The sequence below is a fragment of the Solanum verrucosum genome, unplaced genomic scaffold (genome assembly GCF_900185275.1).
Source record: "Solanum verrucosum unplaced genomic scaffold, falcon-dt-bn FXZP01000235.1, whole genome shotgun sequence".
NCBI classification, from domain to species: domain Eukaryota; kingdom Viridiplantae; phylum Streptophyta; class Magnoliopsida; order Solanales; family Solanaceae; genus Solanum; species Solanum verrucosum.
In genome coordinates, this window is record NW_026019948.1 from 2866884 (window position 1) to 2878121 (window position 11238).

The 11238-nt window shown below is 38.4% G+C and overlaps 1 protein-coding gene across 3 annotated transcripts in view; it reads left to right on the top strand.

Moving 5' to 3' along the window:
* LOC125812740 (photosystem II reaction center W protein, chloroplastic-like) overlaps positions 1 to 11238 on the top strand; it is a 428451-nt gene that overhangs the window by 267206 nt on the left and 150007 nt on the right. The window lies entirely within an intron of this gene.

The window sequence follows — 11238 nt, forward strand, 5'->3', positions numbered from 1 at the left end:
ACTCATGTCCATAGTACTGAGAGATCTGTAACTTTCGGCGGACACATCTGTGGTCGCCAAAGGTTGTCGGTGACTCGCCAATAGGACTTCAAACCGCCCTTTGCATGCCCCATTTACCCTCTTTCACTGTATCTTTTGGCGGACAACTTCGTCATTGCTGAAAGTAGTCGGCACCTCGCCAAATAGACTTTTTCATCGCTAATTTGCCTATATTTCAAGCTAATCTCTTCGGCGATTTCGACCTAGCTTGTCAAAGAGATGTGGCGATTCACCAACTGATCGGGGAACCTTTCTGCTTCAGAATTCTCTGTGTTTTAGTGTGATTGTTCTTCTGACTAATCACAAACTTTTGCATATATGGTATGCACAAACTTAAACACACCACCTCAGAAAAAGGCCAAAGGAATTACAATCAATGAAGGAGGATCACCTACCTCACAGAAAAGAAAGCAAGATCTCCCATCGGGAGATAAAGGCAAACAAAAAAAACACATAGCTAGGAAGGGCACAAATGTTTAACTAAAATTTTCTAAGCCGGAAGATGAACAACCCTTGATTCACCGGTATAATAGGCTCAGAGATAAACCTCAATCAACATTAATCAGAGTTACATCAGCTGCAACTCTCCCGACTACTGAATCAGTGCCAACTTCAACACCACTTTCAGTGGCCCCACATTCCCCGTAGCTCCACCTCCACCCAGTTTGCCGAACAGATTAAAAGGCGATGGTTTACGAACCATTCTAGAAGAAAAGTTACTATCTGTAGAGGCCTTGGAAGGTAAGCATGCTGAGGTGTTTGACACACTCAGATATCATGAATTGGACCAGTTCACTAGGCCACGGGACCCCTACATTCCTTCATGGATCCGGGAATTCTACTTAGCTTATGGAGAGTTGGTCCCAAAGAATAAGAAAAAGGCTAGAGAGTTCCAATCGGTGAACTCGGTTATGGTTAGAGGCAAGGAGGTGGAGTGTCACAGCGATCATATTAATAATGTATTGGGTCGACCACTACTCTCTGTATTGCCATACCAGGGTTTGCCTATTGTTCCATCCCTAAATGATTTGAAGAGTTGGTTAGCTCCGATGATCACTAACACTACCCCAAGGTGGATGGAGGCAGGAGCTCCGATTGAGAAGAGGGATATGAACATTGCCACCCGGTACTGGTTTGGTTTCATCAGCAGCACTATCATGCCATCCCAGAACGAATCCATTCTCCATCATCCTAAAACGGCTTGCCTTGGGTCTATCATGGCTAGGAGGCTGATCAACTTGGGACTGCTAGTTTCACATGAAATGGCTATGAGAGCCAAACAGACGTAGACGTCCCTGCCTTTCCCTGTTCTGATCACCGAGCTATGTCGGCGTGTCGGAGTACCCCGGGATCCTACTAGTGATATAGAGGTCACCCCATTATCCTCCACCAATATTCGGCGTATAGAGGCCGAGTTCACACGAGTGGAGGTTGATATGAGGAGAGCAACTCCAGCAGATACTTCTCCAGAGGTCGATATTGACTCATTACCAGTAGAGGCATCCTCGTCTACTCTAGCTTCGGAGCCTTCAGGTATACCCGCTCATTTTTCTCCTTCATAGACTCCTGGTACATCCTCATCCTCCCCGCCCACCAGGATCACTCGTGCCATGATCCTGAGGATGGGGCAACTGGCTTATTCAGCGGATGTGAGGGCAACGCGATTGGAGAGATCCATCCCAGGGATGATTGACATTGTCATCTTGACTGCACTGGCCTCCCTTAGGACCACTGTTGATGATCTGACTGCCAGAGTCACTGCTTGTGAGAGCAGACAGGGGGAGACACCCAAGGTTTCAGCATTAAAAGCCGAAATAGTAGTGTTGAAGAAGGATATAGCCTATTTAAAGGCTACCAACATCACTACACTGATGCAGGAAGCAGATGATAGGGATGCTACTGAGACTTCGGGGATTCCTTCGGCTACTACCAGAGATGTGCAGAGGGATGATGCAGCACATGTAGAATCAAAGACAGAGACCAATGAGGAGCAGATAGCATTGCACGATTATGGAGTGAGCAGAAGCCAAAATGATAGTATATTCAGAGATTTGCCAAATCTTATGGAGATGGTTGTGCGGTCGGCAACTCAGACAATGCCGGTTGAGACGTCCACATCAGCTCCTAGTGGATTTGGTACTGCTATTCCATCTGAGACTACTCCGGGTACTGATGCCCCGACAGATAGAGAGACTGTGTAGACAGGACCTTTCTCTACCTTCCTCTCTATCTTACTTACATCTACTTTTGGGCTACTTTTATTTGCATTTGAGGACAAATGATTTTTATTTGTGGTGGGGTGAGGCCCACCTTTTGTGTGTGCTATTTTTGACTCGTGTTTTGCCATGTATTTGGGCTTTGAGCTATCATTGTGGTTAATACTGCTTTTTATGTGGATAAAATCAATGTTAAAAAAAAGGAAAATTTTGGAGAAGGACCAAAAGTGCACCAATATTGCAAACATGAGGGACTATTAGTGCTCCATGTGAAAACTAAAGGATGACTTTGAATTTTAACCCAAAGATGAGGGACTATTTTGGGCCTTTTCTCGAAAAAAAAATCACCAAAACTTATAATTTAGTTCATTAGTTCTTTCTTTTAAGTTGTTTTGGTCGACTGGACTTTTCTTATGCCCAATTGTGGCAAAAGGTTACTTGTAGCCCTTTATATGACCACCAAATCTTTTGTGCCTCGTTATGACAATACTAGCAACCCTTTGTACTGCTTCTCGTAACCCTTCATATGATTACCATTCATGTTGTGCCTAATTAAGGCAGAATTAGTAACCCTTTAATTGTATGATTACTCGTAACCCTTTGTAGGCTTACCATTTTATTACAATTTGAATTAAATCTTCAAGCTTTTATTTTTTAACATGGTTACGATACGACACTTCAATCACATTAATTATAGCAGTCACTTTCTTTAGAATCTATTCTTTTTTGTTAAAGGGACAGAACTACTGAACAGAATGACAGACAGTGCACTACAACAAAAGAGGATTTTGCTGCAATAATATAATTGCCGCTATATTATATTTAGCTTTGTGAGGAAGCACCCCTTCTCTCAAAGTTACTAGGCTATATTGCTGAGTTCCCTAGAGAGAGTTGTCTCGGCCCCTAGGTATTCTATACCTACTCACCTGTGTCGGTTTCAGGTACAGGTACCCTCTTACTCAAAGTCGTTCGAGCTTTTCCTGAGAGTATGGCCTGGGTTACTTCAGTGCCTGGTGAAGCAGCTTGTGGTGGAATTCTCTCGTACCATAATGGTAATATGAATATGATCTTCCATTCTAATTACTTTGGCATCAGCACAAATATGATAGAAAGTCTAGCTCGTTTGAAAGGGATACAATAGTGTGTCCAGAACCAAATTTTAATGTGGACACTGAAATATACTTCTTGATTACCACTAACATGATAATTGACAAGGCTAAAGTCATGTGGACAGAGACAGTTTCCAAATTAGACATTGTTATAGAGAATCTAATTGAACAGCTGACTGCATTGTTAATTTTGGTTCATAGTATACGAGAGTAGGTTCTTCCGGATAAAATGGCTATCAGTATAGTAAGTATCTGTGACATTCAAGTTTAGTTAACTGTTGCAACTGTCGCATAATTCCTCAGGAAATGCAAAGGCCTGAAAAATATACCAAAATTTTACTTCATGAAGGAAAAACCAGTTAGGTAAGTAATGCAGCACATAATTAAACTAAGCACATTCACACTTAATGCTTCAGGCACAAGGGTCTAAACAAGGATATCAGGTACATACCAATTTTAAGGCAAATTGATTGATACACTCTTATCCATTCCCACCATGCTCAACTGTAAACGCTCGTAGTGACAAGGAATCTGAAGCAGAGATGTCATGCTGCAATGACGAGACATTCTGACACAACAAACGTGGAAATGAAATATGTATTGAATTTAGATCCCTCATCATACTGTCTAGCATGTGAATATCCGACTCCAGTTCCATGCTTCCGAATATTTCGGGAAAATTTTCTAAACTAGAGCACACCTGTAGAGTCTGATATTTAAGGGAACTGATGCACAGAGCTGGAGACCTCTTAAAGCTGCTTACAATTAGTTAATATTAATTCACAGAGATTTTTGAGAAATCTCAGGGACTGATGAATATATACCTCTTCAAGATTGTTCGCAGCCTTACTTATAGATTATATGAGTCCACCACGAGTCAAGAGACCAGGTCCCTTGACTATACTAATAACAGGAAGAACAATAAATCCTTAAAGTAAAGGAACACTGAAGTTTACGTGGAAACCTCCTTGTTCAAGGAAGGAAAAAACCACGACCTGTCACAGGATTTCTCAATCAACTCCACTAACTTCAAGCAACATGTGAATACAGACTCCAGTAATCACAAAAGATTAAACTCTTAATCCTACACCTTGTAACACCTCTATTACAAGACTCAGAACAATAGCCCTATTGCCCACAATATCAACGACCTCTAGTTAACATAGAGTTCAATCAAACAAATTTCGACTAACTCTTGCCATGTACTCGACTTCACTACGATTACAACTGAAATGATCTATGTTCCTTTATAACGTAGGAATAGATCTTACAATATATATGCACAAGATACTAATACTCAAATAACATCTTAAGACTTTTTCAGATCACTCGATCAGGTCCCTTGCTGCTTGTGAGGATGGTTCTTGTTGAGAGAATGACTTTTGTTTTTAGATATACTTGATTGAAAAAACTTGATTATTTATTGTCAAGGTGACCAATATAAGATGGATAAAAACAACCTAGTAGTATGCCATTGGTTGAGTGCCCTACACCTCTGCTGCCTTCCCACCAACCACAACAGGTGTGGCGGGTTTACAACTACACTCCATTGACTTGTCCCGGATGACTATCACTTGAGGGATCCCTCTACCAGATCCCATAGATTGTTAATTCATCAAAACATCAGAATATAACACTTATCTTGTATTCGTGCAAGAGGTTGTTTCCACGACTTGAGACCTCCTGACCAAATGACAACAACTTTATTAGCTAGTTAGGCCAAAGTTCCACACCCCCCGGGTCCCATGGAGGTGGATTAAACAAATAAATAGCTTTTTTTACTTTAGAAGTACAAGAAAATCAAATATTTGCACATTTCATAACAAGTATAGAGAAAACTTCAAACTTACATACTTTCATTAATAATTTTCTAGAAACATGCTTTGAAAGATTAAAAGAACACTTCTTTCACAAATTGATAACATGTAAAAAAAAATAGAGTTACCATCAAATACTCGGTAGCTCGTATAGAGATTTACAAAAAAAATAATCATCTTACCAAAAAGTTGGACTTATTGTATCTGATCCTTAGATTTGGAAGCTGCCTTTTATCCAAATTATAGTCTCCTTTGGAGGATTGCAGCAAATTAAGATAAATGGAGATATAGGCAGGGTATGCTAATTCTGTAATCTTCTTTGCAAGCACATCCATTACTTGATTGGCCTCTCTGTTAACAGTGAAAAATCTCTATAGTTAGGAAAAGATAACCTCATAACAGCTTTCAAGTTCCATATAACGAGTAATTTAATACTACTATATTCATACTGATTTTTGTCACCATATTTACACGACGCATATTATCATTCAAAAATATTTAATCAAATTACCTTATGGGCATGACTTTCGTAAGAAACAATGTTAGTTAAGACAAGTCTAAACTAACCTCAAGATTCTTCCTTTCTAACAAGGGTAACTTCTACATTTGCCAACACCAATCAGCATACAACTAAATCTACATAATAATCGGGGTTCAGTTTATTACATCAAATATACAACTAATAGCAAACATGGCAAGAAGAACATATGAGTTACCTAGTGTAAGCATTATGTCATACCTTCTATTTTATAATTATTTCTTCCATTTAACTAAGTCTCAAATGATCCTATATCCGGGGCCTCAACATATGTCCAAGATAGTTAATGAGATAACTCAATACAATGCAACTTTCCTAATATATTGTACCTGCATGTATGAAAAAACAATTTACTGCATATATAAAACGCCAATAAATATCCAACCACTTTTTTCTCCTTAAACATGGATTTAAATTCATCTATGATAAATAGGGCATGTGTTTAGGGGTGTCAAATGAGAATGTTGAGTCGAATTTGGAGGGGTCAAAATCAAACGTGTTGAGTTAATAAATGAGATAGTTAATAATCCGCCCAAATGTTACTAATTGGGCTGAAACAAATCGAGTCAAAATGGGCTAAACAATGGGTAGTCCAACCCGCCCAACATTTACTAATGTTTCTCATGTATCAATTTGATCTATATATCAGCCAAACTTTTAGATGGGTTGAATTAGACTGATCAAAATGAGTTGAGTTAATAAATATATAATGTTAATTAGTATATTCAGAATATCAGGGTTGTTCTGACTTAGAATAGTCCAATCAGTCCGGCCCATTACAAAATGGACATATCCTTGTAATATGGTGGAAAGGCTTAGAACTGTAAGAGATGGAAATAAGTTTGGTGGAACAAGGCTCCTTATGGCACAATCAAAGTGCACACTGATGGGAGTTTCTCACAAAAATATGGGCAAAGATAGTATATGTGGAATTATTAGAGTAGTCAAGGTGATTTAGTCATGGTTTTCTCTATTTCAGTTCAATGTAGCAGTAGCAATATCGCTAAATGACGCTATTGCAGCATAGGTTGGAGTGAAATGGTGTTGTCTCAATGAAAATACTTAAAACTTGACTCAATGCACAACCAACATGGTGACAAAGGACGACACTTTCTACCTGAATCTTAACCAGATTGTGGACAAAATCATTAAATACAAGAAGAGGGCTAGAATCAAAATCACTCACCGCTACAGAGAAGGAAACCAAGTAGCAGATTTTCTTGTTGCCTTTTTTATTCTAAGGACGCAGGTAGACAATAATGTGCCAAAAAACAAATACTAGTGTGCCTACTATAACCAAACATGGAGAATGAACAACAACTACAAATCATAGAGACAGTGAGTTGGAAGAAGAGAAATGGGGAAGGAGGAGACAGAGGTTTGTCTGAAGTATGTCAACACGGAGCTACAAGTTAAATATTTTTTGAAAAAAACTAAAAAAATGTATAACATTAAAAGTGTGGGGGAAACTGACCACGTCATTAATTTTTTATGTATAATGTAACAAACTAGAATTCTCAACACAAATACTCAACTACTGTATAATCACTCATAACCAAATAACAACACCAACACTTACATTATTGAATTACAATGGAAACTACTGAAAAAACAAGTAACTAAGAATAGAGATAAGAACGGAGGATGAGAAGCTTAGACTCTAGAAAGTGTTAAGAATTCATCACCAACTTAGTTAATATCTATGACATGCCAGAGAAGTATCTAGAATATTCAAAGTTGTAAAGAAATGAAAGGATATATCTAGAATGATTGTTCCTTAGAAAAAATTGTAGAAATATTCTAGAAGGGATAGTTCTAGAATTATGTAGTTGGAGGAACATGCTAGAGTAGAATAGTACATATCCTCCGCTAGTCCTTCCATCGATCACCACCTATAAATAGAGGTGACCATTTGAGTTGTAGAAAAGAAAGTATGCAAAATCTATTGCCACTACATGTCTCTTTTATTGTAGTGCAAGTGGTCGTCTAAGCCAAAATTTCATCCCTTTTCAGACACACAAGAAGGGACCAAACATCTCTCATCTATGCTACGCAGATGACACTATTGATCCTTAACACTCAATTTCCTTGCTTGAACTGAAGAAGTAACTGGAAGGAATTATGTGCTAAAGTTGCACAGCCAATTCAATTCTTAATATCAAGTGGAATAAACCAAAACAGTCGCTCAGGCCTGGTCACTGCGACCCCCTAATTTCTGAGGAAGCACCCTTTCTCTCAAAGTTACTAGGCTATATTGCTGAGTTCCTTAGAGAGAGCTGTCGCGTGCCCCTAGGTATTCTCTACCTACTCACCTGTGTCGGTTTCAGGTACAGGTACCCTCTTGCTCAAAGTCATTTGAGCTTTTCCTGAGAGTATGGCATGGGTTACTTCGGCGCTAAGGTGATGCAGCTTGAGGTGGCATTCTCACAGACCATTATCGTAATATGAATATGGTCTTCAATTCTTACTTTGGCATCTGCACAAATATGGTAGAAAGTGTAGCTTGTTTGATAGGGATACTATAGAGCGTCCAGAACCATATTTTAATGTGGACACTGAAACATGTTAAATTAGGTCTTAGGCCCAACTCACACCCCAAAAGCTAGCTCAAAGGGAGGAGGATTGTTCAAGCCTTATAAGGAGTCCACCCATCTCATTAACCACCGATGTGGGGATTTTGTCATTCTTTAACACCCCACCTCACACCCAGTGCTTAGCACTGGTGCGTGGGCAATTTTGATTTTGGGGGCCCCAACATCGGGTGAGACAGGCCCTGCTCTGATACCATGTTAAATTAGGTATTAGGCCTAACTCACACCCCAAAAGCTAGCTCAAAGGGAGGAGGATTGCTCAAGCCTTATAAGGAGTCCATCCATCTCATTAACCACCGATGTGGGACTTATGACCTGCTCAAGTCTTATAAGGAGTCCACCCATCTCATTAACCACCGATGTGGGACTTTTGTCATTCTTTAACAAAACATACTTCTTGATTATCACTAACATGATAACTGACAAGGCTAAAGTCATGTGGACATTGACAGTTTCCAAATCAGACATTGTTATAGAGAAGCTAATTGTACAGCTGACTGCCTAGCTAATTTTGGTTCATAGTATACAAAAATAGTTCATCCGGATAAGATGGTTATCAGAATAGTAAGTATCTGTGACATTCAAGTTTAGTCAACTGTGGCAACTGCTGCATAATTCCTCAGCAGATGCACAGGCCTGAAAAACATACCAAAATTTTACTACATGAAGGAAAAACTAGTTTGGTAACTAATGCAGGACATAATTAAACTAACCACACTCACACTTAATGCTTCAGGCACAAGGGTCTGAACAAGGATATCTGAAAGTTCTAGTCGTAATCATCTTTCTCAATCGAGCATCATAACATTGAACAAGATATCTATCGGGTAGGAAAATTTGAGAGGGTTGCTTTACTTGAAGATCCGTTGAAGATACAATTAGATCTTCCGCTATCCTAAATTTAACCTCCACGTTTAACATTGTACACATATGAAAATGACCCTGCAATTCAGGTATCGCTAAAGTTAGAGAGTTTGATCATTACATTTCACTACCAAACTGCGTTACAAAATTTATTATATATCAGATTAACCTGCCAGAGTAACATACAACAAATACGAAGAATATAACACTTATTTTTATATTCATATCATCTTGCGACATATAAATTTAATTCTCTCGTATAATTGTCATCGAATGAGTATTAAAAATATCCAGAGGATCAACATATGTCCAAGATAGCTAGCTAGAGATGGTTAGTGAGATAACTTAATACAATGCAAAATTCCTAATATATTATACATGCATGTATAAAGAAACAATTTACTGCATATATAAAACGCCAATAAATATCCAACGACTTTTTTCTCCTTAAGCATGGATTTAAATTCATGTATGATAAATAGGGCATGTGTTTAGGGGTGTCAAATGAGTGTGTTGAGTCGAATTTGGTGGGGTCAAAATAAAACGTGTTGATTTAAAAAAATAAGTTGGTTATTAATCCGCCCAAATGTTACTAATTGAGCTGAAACAAATCGAGTCAAAATGGGCTAAACAATGGGTAGTCCAACCCGCCCAACTCTTACTAATGTTTCTCATGTATCAATTTGATCGGCCAAACTTTTAGATGGGCTGAATTAAACTGATCAAAATGAGTTTGAGTTAATAAATGACGCTAATGAGTATATTTAGAATATCAGGGCTATTCTGACTTAGAATAGTCCAATCAGTCCGGCCCATTACAAAATGGACATATATATCCTTGCAATATAGTAGAAAGGCTTAGAACTGTAAGAGATGGAAATAAGTTTGGTGGAACAAGGGTCCTTATGGCACAATCAAAGTGAACATCGATGGGAGTTTCTCACAAAAATATGGGCAAAGATTGTATATATGGAATTGTTAGAGATAGTCAAGGTGATTTAATGTAGCAGTAGAAATATCACTAAACGAAGCTATTGCAGTAGAGTTTGGAGTGAAATGGTGTGGACTCAATGCACAACCAACATGGTGACAAAGGACGATCCTTTCTACCTGAAGCTTTACCAGTTTGTGGACAAAATCATTAACTACAAGAAGAGGGCTGGAGTCCAAATCACTCGCCGCTACAAAAAAGGAAACCAAGTAGCAGATTTCTTGTTGCCTTTTTCATTCTAAGGACACAGGTTGACGCTAATGTGCCAAAAAACAAATACTAGTGTGCCTACTATAACCAAACATGGAAAATGAACAACTACAAATGGAGTTGGTAGAAGAGAAATGGAGGAGGAGGAGACAGAGGTTTGTCTGAAGTATGTCAACGCGGGCTACAAGTTAAATATTCTTTGAAAAAAACTAAAAAAATGTATAGCATTAAAAGCGCGGAGGAAACTGATCACGTCATTAATTTTTTACGTATATATAATGTAACAAACTAGAATTCTCAACACAAACACTTCAGTACTGTATAATCACTCATAACCAAATTACAACACCAACACTTAAACAATTGAATTAGGAAACTACTGAAATAACAAGTAACTAAGAATGGAGGATGAGAAACTTAGACTCAAGAAAGTGTTAAGAATTCATTACCAACTTAGTTAATATCTATGACATGCCAGAGAAGTATCTAGAATATTCAAAGTTGTAAAGAAATGAAAGGTTATATCTAGAATGATTGTTCCGAGAAAAGTGTAGCAATATTCTAGAAGGGATAGTTCTAAAATTATGTAGATGGAGGAACATTCTAGAGTAGAATAGTACATATCCTCCACTAGATCCTTCCATTGATCACCACCTAAAAAAGAGGTGGCCATTTGAGTTGTAGCCAAGAAAGAAATAAAGTAAGCAAGCAAGTAAGGAGTGTGTACGCAAGACAAGTGGATGCTCAACCTAGACCCCAAGTAAATATATTGTTGGGCAGTCTAATTCTTGAGCCTCTTTGTGATTTAGCCCTAGACCCAACAATTTGGCTAGTGTATGGGCTATCCGTGTTCACAACATATA